This window comes from Prionailurus viverrinus, chromosome A1, assembly GCF_022837055.1.
Source record: "Prionailurus viverrinus isolate Anna chromosome A1, UM_Priviv_1.0, whole genome shotgun sequence".
Classification (NCBI taxonomy): domain Eukaryota; kingdom Metazoa; phylum Chordata; class Mammalia; order Carnivora; family Felidae; genus Prionailurus; species Prionailurus viverrinus.
Genome location: NC_062561.1, coordinates 50,164,918 through 50,182,398, shown reverse-complemented (window position 1 = coordinate 50,182,398; position 17,481 = coordinate 50,164,918). Strand labels below are relative to the sequence as shown.

Genomic DNA, 17,481 nt, shown 5'->3' with positions numbered 1-17,481 from the left:
GACTCTAAGATAGCAAAACCGTAAGATGGATCCCTGAATCACTACTGGAGGCAAATGCCTCATAATAATAGCCCACCTTGAGTTAGGCAGTGGTGGGAACCAGAAGCCAACTTTTATTGTCATAAGCTGTGAGATATTTGGGGTGAGTGAGCATAAACTTGAATAACAGAAAATACATGTATAAAGAATTTTATTGTAGTATTTCCAGTGGCAAAAATGCAAAAGAAAGGAAAAAAGTGAATACCTGTCAATAAATGAATGGTTAAATAAATTTGGCCTCTCTATGCTATATAGCATATCATACATCTACTAAGATTTGCTTTTGTGATATTATTAGTACATATTTTTATGTCATAAAAAATGAATTATTCAAATTCATATGTATTTGAATACTTGGTGGAAAATTACAAACGTACAGAAGGATGTCTACCAGCTTGTAAGCATTAGTGGAGAGGTTGTCTGGAGAGGGGGAAGAAGAGCAAGTTAAAAAATTTATTTTGTTTAAGTTTATGGTTCATGATAAATAAGTATGGTTTAAAAAAAAAACTGGAGGGGCACCTGGGTGGTTCAGTCAGTTAAGTGTCCGACTTGGGCTCAGGTCATGCTATCGCGGTTTGTGAGTTTGAGCCCCACGTGGGGCTCTGTGCTGACAGCTCAGAGCCTGGAGCCTGCTTTGGATTCTGTGTTTCCCTCTCTCTGCCCCTTCCCCACTCATGCTGTCTCTCTCAAAAATAAACATTAAAAAAAATTTTTTAAATACTTGAAAACATAAGATTTTTAAAAAAATGTTTATTTTTGAGAGAGGTGGCGGGGCAGGGCAGAGAGACAAAGAATCCCAAGCAGCCTCCATGCTGTCTGCACAGAGCCTGACGCAGGGCTTGAACTCATGCATGAACTATGAGATTATGACCTGAGCCAAAATCAAGAGTCAGACGCTTAACCGACTGTGCCACCCAGGTGCCCCAAAAATATAGGAGTTTTAAAAATATTTGTTTTAAATATGCTTTTGAAAAATTCTTATAATTCTTTTTATGGTATAATATTTTCTTATTTTAATTTAACAAATGTGTAGTGTTTAGAATGAGGACTACTTGTGAAGTGCCTCCCCAAACCAGGATAGACAAACCTGAAATACATCAAACACAGGCCTAGCCATGTTTTAGAGACGGTGAGCCCAGTTGGGGCTAACGTCGGCTGGTGCCACGCAGGAAACACCTCTTACACTTTTGTCTCCTCTTCTGATCTTCCATGTTGGTTATTTATGTCTTCTTCACACCGTCAGCATTTTCACAGGTCTCCTGTGTGAATCCACGTTGCTTCTCTGCTAGAGATGCCCAGATCCACAGCCTGCGGCTACCCACCTGGGTACTTAGGTACCCCCTGCTTGAAGAGTTAGCCAACTGGTCATTCATGCTTACCAGCAGCCCAGAGACAGTAGCACGTTAATGATTCTAGGATTTTCAGAAGCCAAAATCCCCTTTCCATCCCTTTTACTCTCCTATGGTGTACCAACATCATTGTACTCCCAGAAATCAGAGTAGAAACCACCCCCACCCCAGTCTGGGTAAATACAACGTACTTTCCTTTCCAGACTGTGCATAGGGTCTCTCCAAGGCCCACCCACCTGAGTTCAAAATCTTCCACTTCTCCCTCCCCATTTGCAATGTTTAAGGATATGCAGAAGCCCAAAGTGAGGCCCTGCTCACTGTGTAACATTGGTTATGCTATTTTCAATTTAAATTGCATGTTTAATTTTAACTTTTGAATTTAAAAGGCAAGGTTTCTTTCATAGTAGGGTTTTACACTATTTTTTAACGTTTATTTTTTAAGTGTTCATTTATTTTTTTATATATAATTTATTGTCAAATTGGTTTCCATACAACACCCAGTGCTCATCCCAACAGGTGCCCTCAATGCCCATCACTCACTTTCCCCTTTCCCCCATCCCCCATCAACCCTCAGTTTGTTCTCAGTATTTAAGAGTCCCTTATGGTTTGCCTCCTTCCCTCTCTGTAACTTTTTTTCCCCCCCTTTCACTCCCCCCTGGTCTTCTGTTAAGTTTCTCAGGATCCACATATGAGTGAAAAAATATGGTATCTTTCTCTGCCTGACATATTTCACTTAGCATTAATACTCTCCAGTTCCATCCATGTTGCTACAAATGGTCAGATTTCATTCTTTCTCATTGCCAAGTAGTATTCCATTGTATATATAAACCACATCTTTATCCGTTCATCAGTTGATGGACATTTAGGCTCTTTCCATAATTTGGCTATTGTTGAGAGTGCTGCTATCAACATTGGGGTACAAGTGCCCCTATGCATCAGCACTGCTGTAACCCTTGGGTAAATTCCTAGCGGTGCTATTGCTGGGTCATAGAGTAGATCTATTTTTAATTTTTTGAGGAACCCCCACACTGTTTTCCAGAGTGGCTGCACCAGTTTGCATTCCCACCAACAGTGCAAGAGGGTTCCCGTTTCTCCACATCCTCTCCAGCATCTATGGTCTCCTGATTTGTTCATTTTAGCCACTCTGACTGGGGTGAGGTGGTATCTCAGTGTGGTTTTGACTTGTATTTCCCTGATGAGGAGTGATGTTGAGCATCTTTTCATGTTTACACCATTTTCATCACAAATGTCTACTTTTGTTCTTTATGAGTTTATTGAGTTTACTGGGATGCCTGGGAATTAACCACTATTTGTAATAACATTTCTGTGGAAAAATGTGTTCCAAGTTTCAAACACTTGCTCTTAAATGTATGTAAACTTTTGAGAAAAAGAAAAACGTATTCTTAAGTTGGAATATGTATTAATGAACTTTTAGTTTCCAAAAGGGAATTGCCTTGAGTTCAAGCATAAACCCAAGTGTCTTCATATATTCTGCTGTTGACAAGTTAACATAAGTATCAAATTTATGAGGAAAAAAGGTAAAATAGTCATATTTATTCAAAGGAAATGAAACTTCCAACATGCTGCCTTGATTTTAAAAGTGTTTAATCACTTAGAATTTTCAGTCTTTGGTTCCCACTTTCCAGTGTTAACTGCTTGCCGTTTTTTTCCCACTAATCTTTCTTTGGATGTTTTACAGATTCAGTACTTCTTTTCTCCCTTCCTGTACAGCTTATCTGAAAAGTTCCTTCCTGCATGCCTCATCTGAAAAGTTTTGAAATGTCTGGCAGTAATATAAACAGTAAAAGAGTTAGAAAAATACTGAGGAATTTAGGTCATGTTAAAAATACGAGTCAGAAAACAGGGGCGCCTGGGTGGCTCAGTCGGTTAAGCATCTGACGCTTGGTTTCGGCTCAGGTCATGATGTCATGATTTATGGGTTCGAGTCCCACGTCAGGCTCTGTGCAGGCAGTGTAGAGTCTGCTTGGGATTCTCTCTACCTCTCTCTCTGCCCTTCCCCCACTTGCACTGTCTCTCTCTCTCTTTCTCAAAATAAATAAACTTAAAAAAAATACGAGTCAGAAAATAGTATAGCTGAGTTTAGTGCAGAGAAATATGTATAAGATACTATCTTGTACAGTGGTTTAGACTGGATTGTAATTTGACTATTAGTTTTCTAGTTTAAAAAAAAACAAAAAACCCTCAACCACTCATTAGAGTCACTATATAATAAAAGCAAAACATACAGTTTAAGGTAAGCATAATTTAGTCAAAAGAGATCTGAATTTTGCCCAGGGCTCCCACCTAATAGAGGGCACTCTAGAATGTCAGGATGTCATTTTAGATAACATCCTGACAACAGCAGAAAGAGAATTTCTTACCAATGGTTCATAACATTGGTTACACCACTGTAACCAAACTCTTAAGTTACAATTAAAATCAATTGTGTAGATTTCTTGATTTGTAGTGCTTAGGGAATCCCTACATTTTCATTAGTAATGCCTGTAGAAGTCATTTCCTATATTGAGGTATACACAACTAATCATCAAATTGAATGATTCTTGTAAAAGTAGATTAGGGGATTGTGTTGGGAGTCCTCAAGACCATTCTGAGTTTTGGTAATTCCTTAGGAGAACTCCCAGGACTCAGCGTGTAGTTATACTCATGGTTATGATTTATTATAGTGAAAGGATACAGAGCATAACCAGCAAAGAGAAAAGGGACATGGGGCTAAGTAAACCAGATGTAAACTTTCAAGATTCCTTTTCCACTGGAGTCACACAGGATGTGCTTAATTCTTCAAACAACAAGGTGGGACAAATTGTGGGAAATGTTGCCAATCAGGGAAACTCATTAGAGATTGAACACCCAGGGTTTCTATTGGGTTCTGATCATATTACTCCCTGTCTTGCACATACCTAAATTTCAATCTCTTAGAAGAAAAGCAGAAGATGATCTTGTTTGTACAAACAGTTTGGACACTGAACCACTCATACCAGTTAGTGGTAGGAAGCTTCTTGAAATCCATGTGCCCAGATGCCAACTAAGGGCCAACACTATAAGGAGGATTTTTAATTTTTTAAATGTTTTTATTCTTTATTTTTGGGAGAGAGAAACAGAGCGTGAGTGGGGAAGGGGCAAAGAGAGAGGGAGACACAGAATCTGAAGCAGGCTCCAGGCTCTGAGCTCTCAGCAGAGAGCCTGATGCAGGGCTCAAACTCAAAGATAGTGAGATCATGACCTGAGCCAAAGTCGGACGCTTAACTATGTGACCCAGGTGTCCCCAAGAAGGATTTTTAAAGTATAAGCAGTTAGGACTGCTATGTTAACTTTTTTTCCACACCCAGATAATTAAACTTATCTAAACACTCTGGAAATAACTTATTATAAAGCTCCTTATATATTTGCCTAAAGAAATAATCTACCTGCTTTAGTGCTAGTTCATTAATTTTATTAGTTCTCAAGTAATGAATGATGCTAGTGTAAATTTAGCCTATATACTCTACTATACTGATTAAGAATTCACTGATCAAGAACTTTGGAACTTAAATATTACGTTTTCGAATTTGAATAAGAAACTTCTTACGTGTGAAATAGGTTAAATGGAATTTTATAATTTCATGTGTCATTCTCAAACAAGTACGCTGATTTTACTAGGGTCTTTATTTGATAAGGGGGTATTCCAGCTGTGGATTTAACCACTATTTCATAGCACAAAGAAATACTAAATATAATGGATTGCATAGCTTGATTAACTTGACTTTGATTTATGTTCTTTTGAATTACAAGTGCCCCTAGAAGAAAGTAGCTATTCATCTTTGGCTAGTTACTATTTCAGCACATGAGGAACACTGATGAAAGAAAAGCACTTACATGTCTTATTGTATTTCACATTCCTATGCCAGGGGAAAGGGCAAAGGAATATTTAAGATGTGCCATTTAATTTTTTTTATTTTTTATTATTTTTTTTATTTTTATTTTTTTATATGAAATTTATTGACAAATTGGTTTCCATACAACACCCAGTGCTCATCCCAAAAGGTGCCCTCCTCGATACCCATCACCCACCCTCTCCTCCCTCCCACCCCCCATCAACCCTCAGTTTGTTCTCAGTTTTTAACAGTCTCTTATGCTTTGGCTCTCTCCCATTCTAACCTCTTTTTTTTTTTTTTTCCTTCCCCTCCCCCATGGGTTCCTGTTAAGTTTCTCAGGATCCACATAAGAGTGAAACCATATGGTATCTGTCTTTCTCTGTATGGCTTATTTCACTTAGCATCACACTCTCCAGTTCCATCCACGTTGCTACAAAAGGCCATATTTCATTTGTTCTCATTGCCACGTAATATTCCATTGTGTATATAAACCACAATTTCTTTATCCATTCATCAGTTGATGGACATTTAGGCTCTTTCCATAATTTGGCTATTGTTGAGAGTGCTGCTATGAACATTGGGGTACAAGTGCCCCTATGCATCAGTACTCCTGTATCCCTTGGATAAATTCCTAGCAGTGCTATTGCTGGGTCATAGGGTAGGTCTATATTTAATTTTCTGAGGAACCTCCACACTGCTTTCCAGAGCGGCTGCACCAATGTGCATTCGCACCAACAGTGCAAGAGGGTTCCCGTTTCTCCACATCCTCTCCAGCATCTATAGTCTCCTGATTTGTTCATTTTGGCCACTCTGACTGGCGTGAGGTGATACCTGAGTGTGGTTTTGATTTGTATTTCCCTGATAAGGAGCGACGCTGAACATCTTTTATGTGCCTGTTGGCCATCCGGATGTCTTCTTTAGAGAAGTGTCTATTCATCTTTTCTGCCCATTTCTTCACTGGGTTATTTGTTTTTCGGGTGTGGAGTTTGGTGAGCTCTTTATAGATTTTGGATACTAGCCCTTTGTCCGATATGTCATTTGCGAATATCTTTTCCCATTCCGTTGGTTGCCTTTTAGTTTTGTTGGTTGTTTCCTTTGCTGTCCAGAAGCTTTTTATCTTCATAAGGTCCCAGTAATTCACTTTTGTTTTTAATTCCCTTGCCTTTGGGGATGTGTCGAGTAAGAGATTGCTACGGCTGAGGCCAGAGAGGTCTTTTCCTGCTTTCTCCTCTAAGGTTTTGATGGTTTCCTGTCTCACATTTAGGTCCTTTATCCATTTTGAGTTTATTTTTGTGAATGGTGTGAGAAAGTGGTCTAGTTTCAACCTTCTGCATGTTGCTGTCCAGTTCTCCCAGCACCATTTGTTAAAGAGGCTGTCTCTTTTCCATTGGATGTTCTTTCCTGCTTTGTCAAAGATGAGTTGGCCATACGTTTGTGGGTCTAGTTCTGGAGTTTCTATTCTATTCCATTGGTCTATGTGTCTGTTTTTGTGCCATAAGATGTGCCATTTTAAAAAACTGTTACTATCAAGAAAAGAACTGCAGAAGCTTACCATCTATGTTTTCTTCTAGGGGTGTTAGGTTTATGGTTATGGGTCTTAGGTTCAAATCTTTAATCCATTATGAGTTCATTTTTGTTTATGGTCCAGCTTTATTCTTTGTTCATGTGACTGTCCAGTTTTCCCAGTACCATGTATTGAAGAGATTGTCCCTTTCCCATTTTATATTCTTGCCTCCTTTGTTAATTGACCATATGGATGTGGGTTTATTTCTGGTGTCCCTATTCTGTTCCATTGATCTACATATCTGTTTTTATGCCAATACCATGCTGTTTTGATTACTATAGCTTTGTAGTAGTTTGAAATCAAGGGGCATGATGTGCTCTTTCTCAAGATTGTTTTGACTGTTCAGGGTCTTTTGTGGTTCCATATCAAATTTTAGGATTGTTTGTTGTATTTCTGTGAAAAATGCTGTTGGAATTTCGATAAAAATTGCACCGAATCTGTAGATTGCTTTGGTCAGTATTACATTTTAACAATATTAATTATTCTAATCCCTGAGCATGGAATATCTTCCCATTTATTTATGCTTTCTTCAACTTCTTTCATTAATGTCTTACAGTTTTCAATGTATAAGTTTATCACCTCCTTGGTTAAATTTATCCCTAGGTATTTGATTCTTTTTTGAAGAAACTGCGAATGAGATTGTTTTCTTAATTTCTTTTTCTGATAGTTCATTATTAGTGCATAAAAATGCAACAGAGTTTTGTACATTACTTTTGTATCCTGCAATGTTACTGAATTCTTTTATTAGTTCAAATAGTTTTTTGATGGGGTCTTTAGGATTTTCTGTGTATAATATCATTTAATCTGCAAATAACAGTTTTATTTCTTTCCTTCCAATTTTTGATGGCTTTCATTTCGATTTCTTGCCTAATTGCTCTGGCAAGGGGTCTCATACTGCCATATTATCTTTATATTATATTAATAGATACATATTAAGTGCTCTATACAAATAATCTTTGTTTCCTCTCCCCTTCCATCCCCCCCCCCCCAGCTTTTCTTTTACTGGTAAAATTTTTGGTTTTGCTTGGATGGCTGCTTGTATACTAATACCATTATGTTGTACCCTTAGTAATTTTCTATTATCTACTATGAGAAATAATCAAAATTGGCTGACCACCTTTTCTTCCTTCCTCCTCTTACTCTCTCTCCCAGCATCTTATATGAAGTAATATCTTCTTATTTTCAGGTAATAACTATAAGGCAGTCAGCTTGCCTGTTTTACTTTTCATTTGTTCTCCCCATTTCACACCCCCTCCTCCTATGTTTGATAATTGTACTCTCCACCTCATTAGAGCATGTGACCAATAACATATTATACCCTGTCCTTTGTATCCATTATTTTGTCTCAGTTCCATAAGTCAATATATATGTAATGGTTCCGACCAGTCCTGATGTTGATGTCTGTCTAGTCATTTTGGTTGTTGGAAGCTTATTTTCCAGTAGATATCTTAGGAAGGGGCATGGAAACAATATTTCTTTAGTTCACGAATGTTCATAACAATTTGTCTATGGTCTTTATACTTGAATATAAGTTTGCATGGTACAGGACCCTTAGGTCACATTTTCTTGCCTTGAGTGTGTTAAATATGTCACTCTACTATCTTTAACCCATAAAGGGTTGAGGTAGAAAGATCTGGCAATTGATATCATTTCTCTTATAAGTGATTGCATTTTTGTTTGTGGGGTTTTTTCCTTGATATAAAAAAATATTTAAAGTTATTCTTTAAAATTCATTAGTGGGGTGTATAAGTGGTTCAGTCAGTTAAGCATCTGACTTGATTTTGGCTCAGGTAATGATCTCATGGTTCATGGGATTGAGCCCCGTGTCAGGCTCTTTGCTGACAGTGCAGAGCCTGCTTGGGATTCTCTCTCTCTACCTCTCTGTCTCTGCTCCTCCCCTGCTGGCTCTCTCTCTCTCTCTCTCTTAAAATAAATAAACATTTAAAATTCATTCATCTTACTAGAATAATTCTTGATGTCGGCCATTTTGGGGTCAGTTTTTTCAGGCACATGATTTGCTTTTCAATAGATTTTCCAGGTTTCTTTTTGTTTTTTTTTTTTTTTTTGGTCAGGAAAAGTTTCTTAGATTATTTCCACATTTGTTCTGTTCTATTGCTCTGGTTCTCTTCTTTGGGTATTTCTGGATATTCATATGTAGGAACTTTCTTTGTCTTCTTTATCTGTTACTTTCAAATCCTTTTCACCCTTTCCTTCATTTCTGTTTGATTTTTAGCATTTTTCTTCTCTTATAGTTCTATTTCTGTTAAGATACTATTTGTTGCTTTTATATGCTCTATGTTCCTTCTTGTTTATGCTTTGTTAAGAAATATTTAGTTATGTCCTGAGTTTTTTCATTTTTCTCCTCACATAAACCTGTTTCACATTTACTTATGAGGAAAACTACTAGGCCCAAGTAACAGTGAAGCTACTACTGCAATAATGAATGCTTGCCACATGCATTTTAAACCAAAAAAGCAGAGACTTAAAGGTACTTATGTCACCCACTCAGGACCTTGGGCTCTCCAAGCAATAGAAATTTACTAGAGGCCAAGCTGGAGTTTCCAGGCAAGGCTTTTATTGGGGCTTGGGCTCCCCTGTAAGGGACATAGCACAAACAAAAGGGTCCTTCATGCTGGCTCTCCAAACAAAGGCTGAGGCAAGGTTTTAAAGAGACTGACATGGGAAAGAAGTGACATCTAAGCATGTAGGTACAGCGGACAAAACATGCTTCATCATGTACCACATGTCTCATTAGCGTGTTAAATCCCCACCTCTGGGTATGATTTTTAGTATTGTAATGAGGGAACAAATAGGTGAAAGGGCAGCACTGGAGTCCACCTTCGTGCAGACTGGTTTGCTTGGGTCTTTGCCAGTCTTCCTAGTAGAATCCCTTCTTTGGGAAGCATCCTGCTTCTGCATATCTGCAAACATGCTACTCAACAGGCATAGGGTTTCAGCTGTCCAGGAACACTGGATTTTGTGGTCAGGACTGAGGGGACTCAAGTCTAGTCCCTGGTCTGTCTCACGTAAAATTCTCTGAATTAGATCTCTGCAAGTAGAAAAAGGGCAGAAAACTGGATGAAAGTCATACAACCATTGTCTGATCTCCTCTACCTCATGCTCAGAACCCCTGAAAGTTGCATTACTTCTAGAATTGGAGGCATGTTCCTGTATTTCAAGGGCATCTTTCTCCCCATGTTAATGATTAGAACAAAGGCAATAGCTATGGAAGAGGTATTCCACTAATGAATAGAGAACTATATCAGAACATCAAAAAGGAAGTGACCTAGACAATCCTGTTTTTTTCAAATATCAGATGCTTTATTATTATAGTTACATGCAGTGGAGAAAGCTCCACCTCTCAAAGGCTTAATCCAAAACCTTTCTGTTGCTATTCATGCCAAACAAGGCTCACCATATTTCTGGCATCATTCCTGAACCTAAGAGATCCAGCTGGCTTTTTAGGGTATTGGAAACCTTTATTTTGTGACCTCATCATGGATTTCAACACTGCCAGCTATTTAGTCAGACAAGTAGGCCTCTGATCAATTTAGACCTCAGCATCTTTTTCGTGGGATTTTGTCTACAGGGATAAGTTTTTGCGCTTCAGCCGCCTTTAATGGAAGGAGATCCTGATTCCTGCAGCAAACAGTCATTAGAAGCTATAGCAACTGGTATAAACCCTTGACGACCAGTGTTTCCAGCACTCAGTGCCTGGTTGTATCTTTTACCACCTTACTGAGCATCTACTTTGCTTTTCTTGGGTCAGTAAGAAGGTCACTTCTGGCTCAGAGGACTTTTAAATTTTCTTGATTCAAGTTGGACATTTAAATTTCCTTCTGCTACACAATCTGCATTTTCCCTTTCATAATATTCTGTAATGTTCAGTCTTTTTGTTTGCACAAGATTGCACCTTTCTAATGTTTTACATTGCCTTTGCCTCTTCTCCTTTCTCATTGTCTTCCTGTTCAATGAAGGCTATCATGTGCTTAATCTGCTATGACATATCTATATTGCTGAGGGCCATGGCAAAGGCCAAGCTAGCCCAGAGATGAATGGGTTCCAGTTGGTCTTTGAAGGGACAGATGAAAAGAAGATTAGCAGAAATCTGGGTTTCCCGCTTTAGAACCCCAGGTTCTTGTTTTGCAGTTTTTGAGTTTTTCTAATGCTAATTTATGTGGGTCTGTTTTTAATGGCTGCTATATTTTCTTAAAAATTTTTAGCTTATTTGGAAATATTAGATTTTACAGTTTCACAATGTGTTTGCATATCTTTCTGAAGAGTTTTCATCATTGTGTGTGTGGGTTTTAGTCTCCTTATTTCTTCTTTTCTCATAATATTTTTTTGCATGATATTTGGCCACAATTCTTTTCTACTGCTTGTTTGGAAAATTAAATCAGTTTTCCCACACTTTTATAATGGGGAACTCCAAAAAGATAGATTTTCTAGCATCCCTTATTCCAGGAATCCTGTTATTGCAAAGTAACAAGAAGAAGAAGGAAAAGGAGAAGAAAAAGGAAGATCTCTTTTAGAGATCTGCCTCTCACTGCCTTTTCTTTTTTTTTTTTTTGAGGAAAGCAATGGATCACTTAACAAAGGAGAATTACTTTATTTTATTTTAATCTTTATTTTTGACAAACAGAGAGAAACAGAGCGTGATCAGGGGAGGGGCAGAGAGAGAGAGAGAGAGAGAGGGAGGGAGACACAGAATCTGAAGCAGGCTCCAGGCTCTGAGCTATAAGCACAGAGCCCAACGTGGGGCTCGAGCTCATGGAATGGGAGATGGTGACCTGAGCCAAAGTCAGAAGCTTAACTGACTGAACATCTCCAGGTGTCCCAAGGAGAATTACTTTAACATGGAATATCATAATGGGTAGCTGAGAAGGGAGTGGAATTTTAATAAAAGGTACGTACAGAGTTTAATGATCCAATACAGATTAATAATTCTACTCTAGAGCTGTAGCCATAACCATAAAAAAATATTGCCTCATCTAAATAACCTATTCCACACATATTAGAGCAAATTGACGAGGAAAGTTAGTAACTAATCCAGAAGAAATCCCACTGCTTCCCTGGAGTGTTTTGTTTTTAACTCCTCAGCCATCAGTTTTTATTTCTTTCATCCTGTCCTTCAATCCATATGCTTAAAAATGAATTTTCTAGGCCACCTTTTTCAGTATTTTCTCTTCAGTAATCTCACTGCTAGTTAATCAGCTATTTTGGCCAAGTTTTCTATGAAGCTAAATTTTGAGAACTGATTTAAGATCCCCTAAAATTTGTAAGCAAATGCATTATACACATGTTGTTTATTGGTTAGGTAAGGACTGCAAATTAACATATAGTTTACTGAATCTTCTGTTCCATTTTCATGCTGGGTTATAATATTTATCCTTATATAGATTTGGCAGTTCCTCTGATTGTGTAACAAAACCACTCATCTTATGACTATGTTCTCTTTCAGGGGGCTGTTAGGTTTTCTGTGAATATCCTGATCGGGTTTCCTTTGACGCCATGGGCTAAGGTCATAGTGCTGTAGCTTTTGAGCAGGATCTCTTCTTAGAGAAGTCCTTTCCACCATCAGCCACAGGAAACAGTAGAGAGTTTAAGCCCTTGCGAGGCTAGAGCAGGGACTTATGGGGAGGTTTCTATGGCCCTTATAACTCTGCCCAAAGACGACTCAAGTTCTGTGGGAAGGGACTATGTGGACAATGAAGTGGGCCTACCCTACTTCTTATACGTTATGCTCAGTTTGCTCCTTTGAAGGCTGGTGGGTGCCCTGATGGTTGGGTGGGTATCTGGGTAGGCAGGTCTCAGTACCGTAATGAACTGTAAGAAATGCCCTCAAGGTGGAACGATGTAACACTTTCTGGGGGAGGGGAGGCAGAACTGTGGAAGGCCATGGACTCCCAGGAGCCATCATGTTTCAAATCTGGTGGAGCACTATCAGGAACATAAAGGAGAGAGCAATTATTAAAGTTTGTGGTCTAGAGTTTCAAGTGAGTGAGGAAAAGGTAAAGGTGCCAGATGACTGGATTCAATACCGAGGCCCAGTACCAGGAGTATATGCAGGGCAACCCTTTTCATGAGCCACTATATACTGCAGAGGCTGGCAGGTGCTTAAAGGGGCATTCCTCTGAAGCATCCCTCCAGAACATGAAAGTATTTCACAGACCTTTTTCATTATTCTCAGTGATTCCAATTACTTTTATTTCCCTCGGATGATCCCATCTTTCATTTAATAGAGAAAATAGAAGTCATCTGATGGAAATGTTTTTAGTTTATTTTCCAGAGAGAGAATGCACGAGTAGGGGAGAGGGGCCGAGGGAGAGAGAGAAAATCTTAAGCAGGTTCCACATTCAGTGTGGAGCCCAACACAGGGCTTGATGCCATGATCCTGGGATCATGATCTGAGCCAAAATCAAGAGACACTCAAGAAACTGATGGAAATTTCTCTAGTTCTTCATACCACATCTACCAAAGGACCTGCATCTCCACTTATTTCCTCTTGTTTGCTTTTCTGATGGAAGAGATATCTTACCTCTTGTCTACAGATAAGCCTTTCACCTGGTTTCTGGATTGAATGCCTCCCTGATTCTCAAGGGATTTGTCATTTATTTAATAAACACTGAGCACCCAGTCTGTAACAGACATGATGCTCCATCCATTGATCAGCTCCTCTCTCTGTTGTGGATTCAACTTCTCTCAATAGCATTTAACCATGCTCAACGTTCTCTCCCATCGAAAAACCAACTAAACCAAACCAACCGAAAAAGAAAAAAATCCCTCCTTTCACCATGCCCCCTTCTTCAGCGACTACCTTATCTTCTCTTCAAAGCCAAACATCCCTAAAACACCATCCATACTCAGTGTTTTCATGTCTGCATGTCACATTCATTCTGCGATCTACAGCATTTTAGCTTCTGCTGTTATGGCTCTAGTAAGAGGGCTTTTGCTGTGGTCATCAAAAACCAGCCTGTGGCTACACTGAATGGAACCACTTCAGTTCTCACTTGGTCTGATCTGGATGCCGCATTTAAAAATGTGAACCACTTCTTAAACAGGGCGTCCCTGATACCACATTCCCCCTATGTCTCTGGTGCATCCTTCCCAGGCTTTTTGGTCTGTATTTCCTTTAAGTGTTGATGTTCCTCAGGGTTTCCTCGGCAATCTTGCCTTCTCTTTGTCAGCACACTATGGTTGATGTCATCAGCTCCTGAGACTGTAATTATCATCCAAGTCAAGTAAGAAAGATACTTGACATTGTCTTGACATGAAGCTGCTGGAATCTCAAAGACTGTTTTGTTTAAATAATTCTATAAGGGGAAGGAAAAAATAAATCTGTTAACAAACCCTGATGAACAATCTATTTCATGCCAATTAAATACCAGTGGAGTGACAGAAGAAAGTTACTAGGTTTATAGTAGTATCTTAGTCATCACAATGCTGGGGATATTTTACAACGTAGCTGTGTGGAGTCAACTGTTACAACAATGAAGTTTCAGGCAACACTGATGTGGTGCATTAACACATTATCACAACAAAATGAAAAACAAACTTTGCAGTATTTATTGTCTTGAGTTAATGCTGCATTCCAAAGAAGATGATGATAATCCTTTTGTAATGAAAAAGTAGACTATCACACAAAAAAGGTTCTTTTTGTTGTTCTCAGCAAACTGTCCAGTGATTCATATTTAAATTTTTTTAATGTTCATCCATTTTTGAGAGAGAGAGAGAGAGAGAGAGAGAGCACAAGCGGGGAAGGGGCAGAGAGAAAGGGAGACATAGAATCTGAAGTAGGCTCCAGGCTCCAACCTGTCCGCACCTGACGTGAGGCTTGAACTCATGGACCATGAGATCATGACCTGAGCCAAAGTCTGACACCCAACCGGCTGAGCCACCCAGGTGCCTTCAGTAATTCATATTTATAAGGGACAGAACCTGTATACGTACATTGAACATAGCTGCCTTCCCTCCTGGCTACTGCTACATATCCTTAGCGGGTTGGTGATATGTGATTTATAAGTATTATTAAATCTTCACCTTTACCCTAAATCCTGTGCTTATTATTCTGCATTTGTGTATTGGATACATTGTCCTTCTCTTCCTTGCTTTATGCCCTGGAATGTTGTCCTTTATATCACCTGTGCTCCTTGGGCTTGTCCCATGGGAGGTATACCATCAGGAGATGCAAACCAGGAGGCCAGCAAGGTCAGAGTATTTCTCCTCTGCCCCTTCCCTGCTCAGTGTCATATCTCTAGCAGTAGCTGTGTGGCTCCCCAACTAAAGGCTCTTCTGGGCTATGCCTCCTGTGAGGTTCCATTGACATTTTTTAGTATTGACTTTTTGGTTCTAGGTGTAATAATGGTTTCCCATTGTTGCAAGTCTCTCCATGCCTTGATATTCTGTTTTTTCCATCATATCTGCCCACACCTTTGTTATTCCTTTCATTCACGTCTTAATTTGAACTCACTTTGGGTGATTTTTTTTTCTTTCCAAACACCTGCCTGATAGGACAGTGTTGTGTAACTAAACCAGTGCCATGCATTCTCACTTGTGTCAGCCATTTTCTGCTTCTAGTAGGATTCTCATTGAATAATGTGATATGGGGTCCCAAGATTTCACCTATACTTCAACCAAGGCTGAAAGCTTGGATTTGTACTTTTGTATTTTTATTATGTGCTAATGACTCTCAAATTTATATATGTAGCCCAGATCTGTCTCTCAGGGTTCAGAACTGTATGATTTCTCTGCTCTAATATCCTCTGATTTCTCTGCTCTAAAATCCCACAGTTACTTAAAATCCAAATGCCCAATTCCATTGCATCCCCCCAAATGCCCTTTGAACAACTTTCCTGCTGTTCCTGTCTGTGTAAAGTTAGGGGCCCAGAAACCTCTTTACAATCTGAATAGTCATGGTCTCTATGAGTCTAGGCTGGCAATACTTTTGCTAATACAATTCCCTAAAGAACTTTGGGGGCTTTCTATATATCAGATCAAATCCCACTCCATGCTTTAGAAGCCAAAGCCACAATTGTTTTCAACACAGTTTTCTCCTTTTAGACTGATTTACTGCTACTTTGGGATCAGTCTTCTGTGGGACTACATCTTTAAGCTTTCAAGAAACCGTTTTGTTTAGCTGATAAAGTACCAATTTAAATTCCCTAGAAGCCTTGGGGCGCCTGAGTGGCTCAGTTGGTTAAGTGCCCCACTTCAGCCAGGTCATGATCTCACGGTTTGTGAGTTCAAGCCCCACATGAGGCTCTGTGCTGACAGCCAGAGCCTGGAGCCTGCTTCAGATTTGGTGTCTCCCTCTCTCTCTGCCCCTCCCCGACTCAGGCTCACTCAAAAAATGAGTAAACATTAAAAAAATTTTTTTTTTAATTCCTTAGAAGCCTTTAAAAAGTGTCTTACATCCATACTTTTGATTTGACCTTTATCCTTGGGCCGTGTCTTAATTTGAGAATCTTACTTGCTTGAGAAGCTGTAAATAAGAGATAATTTATATTCCAGTATAGTATAAACTGGCTGATACTCTCAGTTTTCTGCTTAGAAATCTCTGCTCAAACCCCAAAGTCCATCAAGACACTATCTTTCAAGTTACAGCAGGGAATGCCTGCTACATAACATGAGTCACTATTTTTTAAGCTTCTATAACAGTTTTCTCACCATTTCTCCAGTCTCCAGAAATAATTATTTTGGTATTTTTCCAACCTCCACTAACAGTTTCCTTCCTATGTGCCACCTGGTCCTGGAATCAAAGTCACATATTTTAGAGTTTTGTTATGGCATCCTCCCATGGCCCCATTTCGCTCATCTGCAACCTTCACTGGACAAACACCATGGAGCTGGCAAGTATGTTTCCAATGCCTGGACCACAGTAGGTATCCAATAAATATCACCTGTAAGTAAAAAAGTAACTCTTAATAGCTAAAGAGGCTTTTAGGGCATCATTGTAAGTTTTATCAAATCTCTATTAGCATAGAAACTGTTACTCTAGTTCAGCTACTTTCTTCTTTTCTTTTTTTAATGTTTATTTATGTATTTATTTTTGAGATAAAGAGAGAGAGACAGAGAGAGAAGGAGGGGCAGAGAGAGAGGGGGAGAGAGAGAATCCAAGCAGGCTCCGTGCTGTCAGTGCAGAGCCTGATGCAGGGCTCAAACTCACAACCCATGAGATCACGACCTGCCAGCTAGTTTCTTCTTAACTTTGTCTTTATTATACTACCTATAATATAGGTCCTACATACAAAGTGTGACCCTTAAAATGATTCTTAATGCCTGTATGACTATTTTCTCACCTATAAAATGAGAATAGTAGTACTACTTATCTGGGGCTTCTACATAACATGGAAGAAGAGGAGGGTTTTAAGATCACCTCATTCCACAGATACACTTAGATAACATCCGTATCAGTGTAAATAGCCCAGAAAATGACCCAAAGACTGGCAGAATAGACTCTCCACAGCCAATCATAGAGAAGAGGCCACATCAAAAATGGCATACATCTCCTTAGTAAAAAAGGAAAAAAAAATAGTACTGCTTATCCCAGATGATTGTTGTGAAAATCCTTCATGCAGAGTAGGTAAGTATTCAACAAATGGGGACCATTATTATTATCTCATTTTCAGATCCATGCATAGTAACCTGTAAAAATGGC

General features: G+C 39.1%; 1 pseudogene; it reads right to left on the bottom strand.

Moving 5' to 3' along the window:
- Positions 1-8,707: 8,707 nt before the first annotated feature.
- On the bottom strand, positions 8,708-10,949 carry LOC125168933 (V-type proton ATPase subunit E 1-like; annotated as a pseudogene).
- Between the last annotated feature and the right edge of the window lie 6,532 nt (positions 10,950-17,481).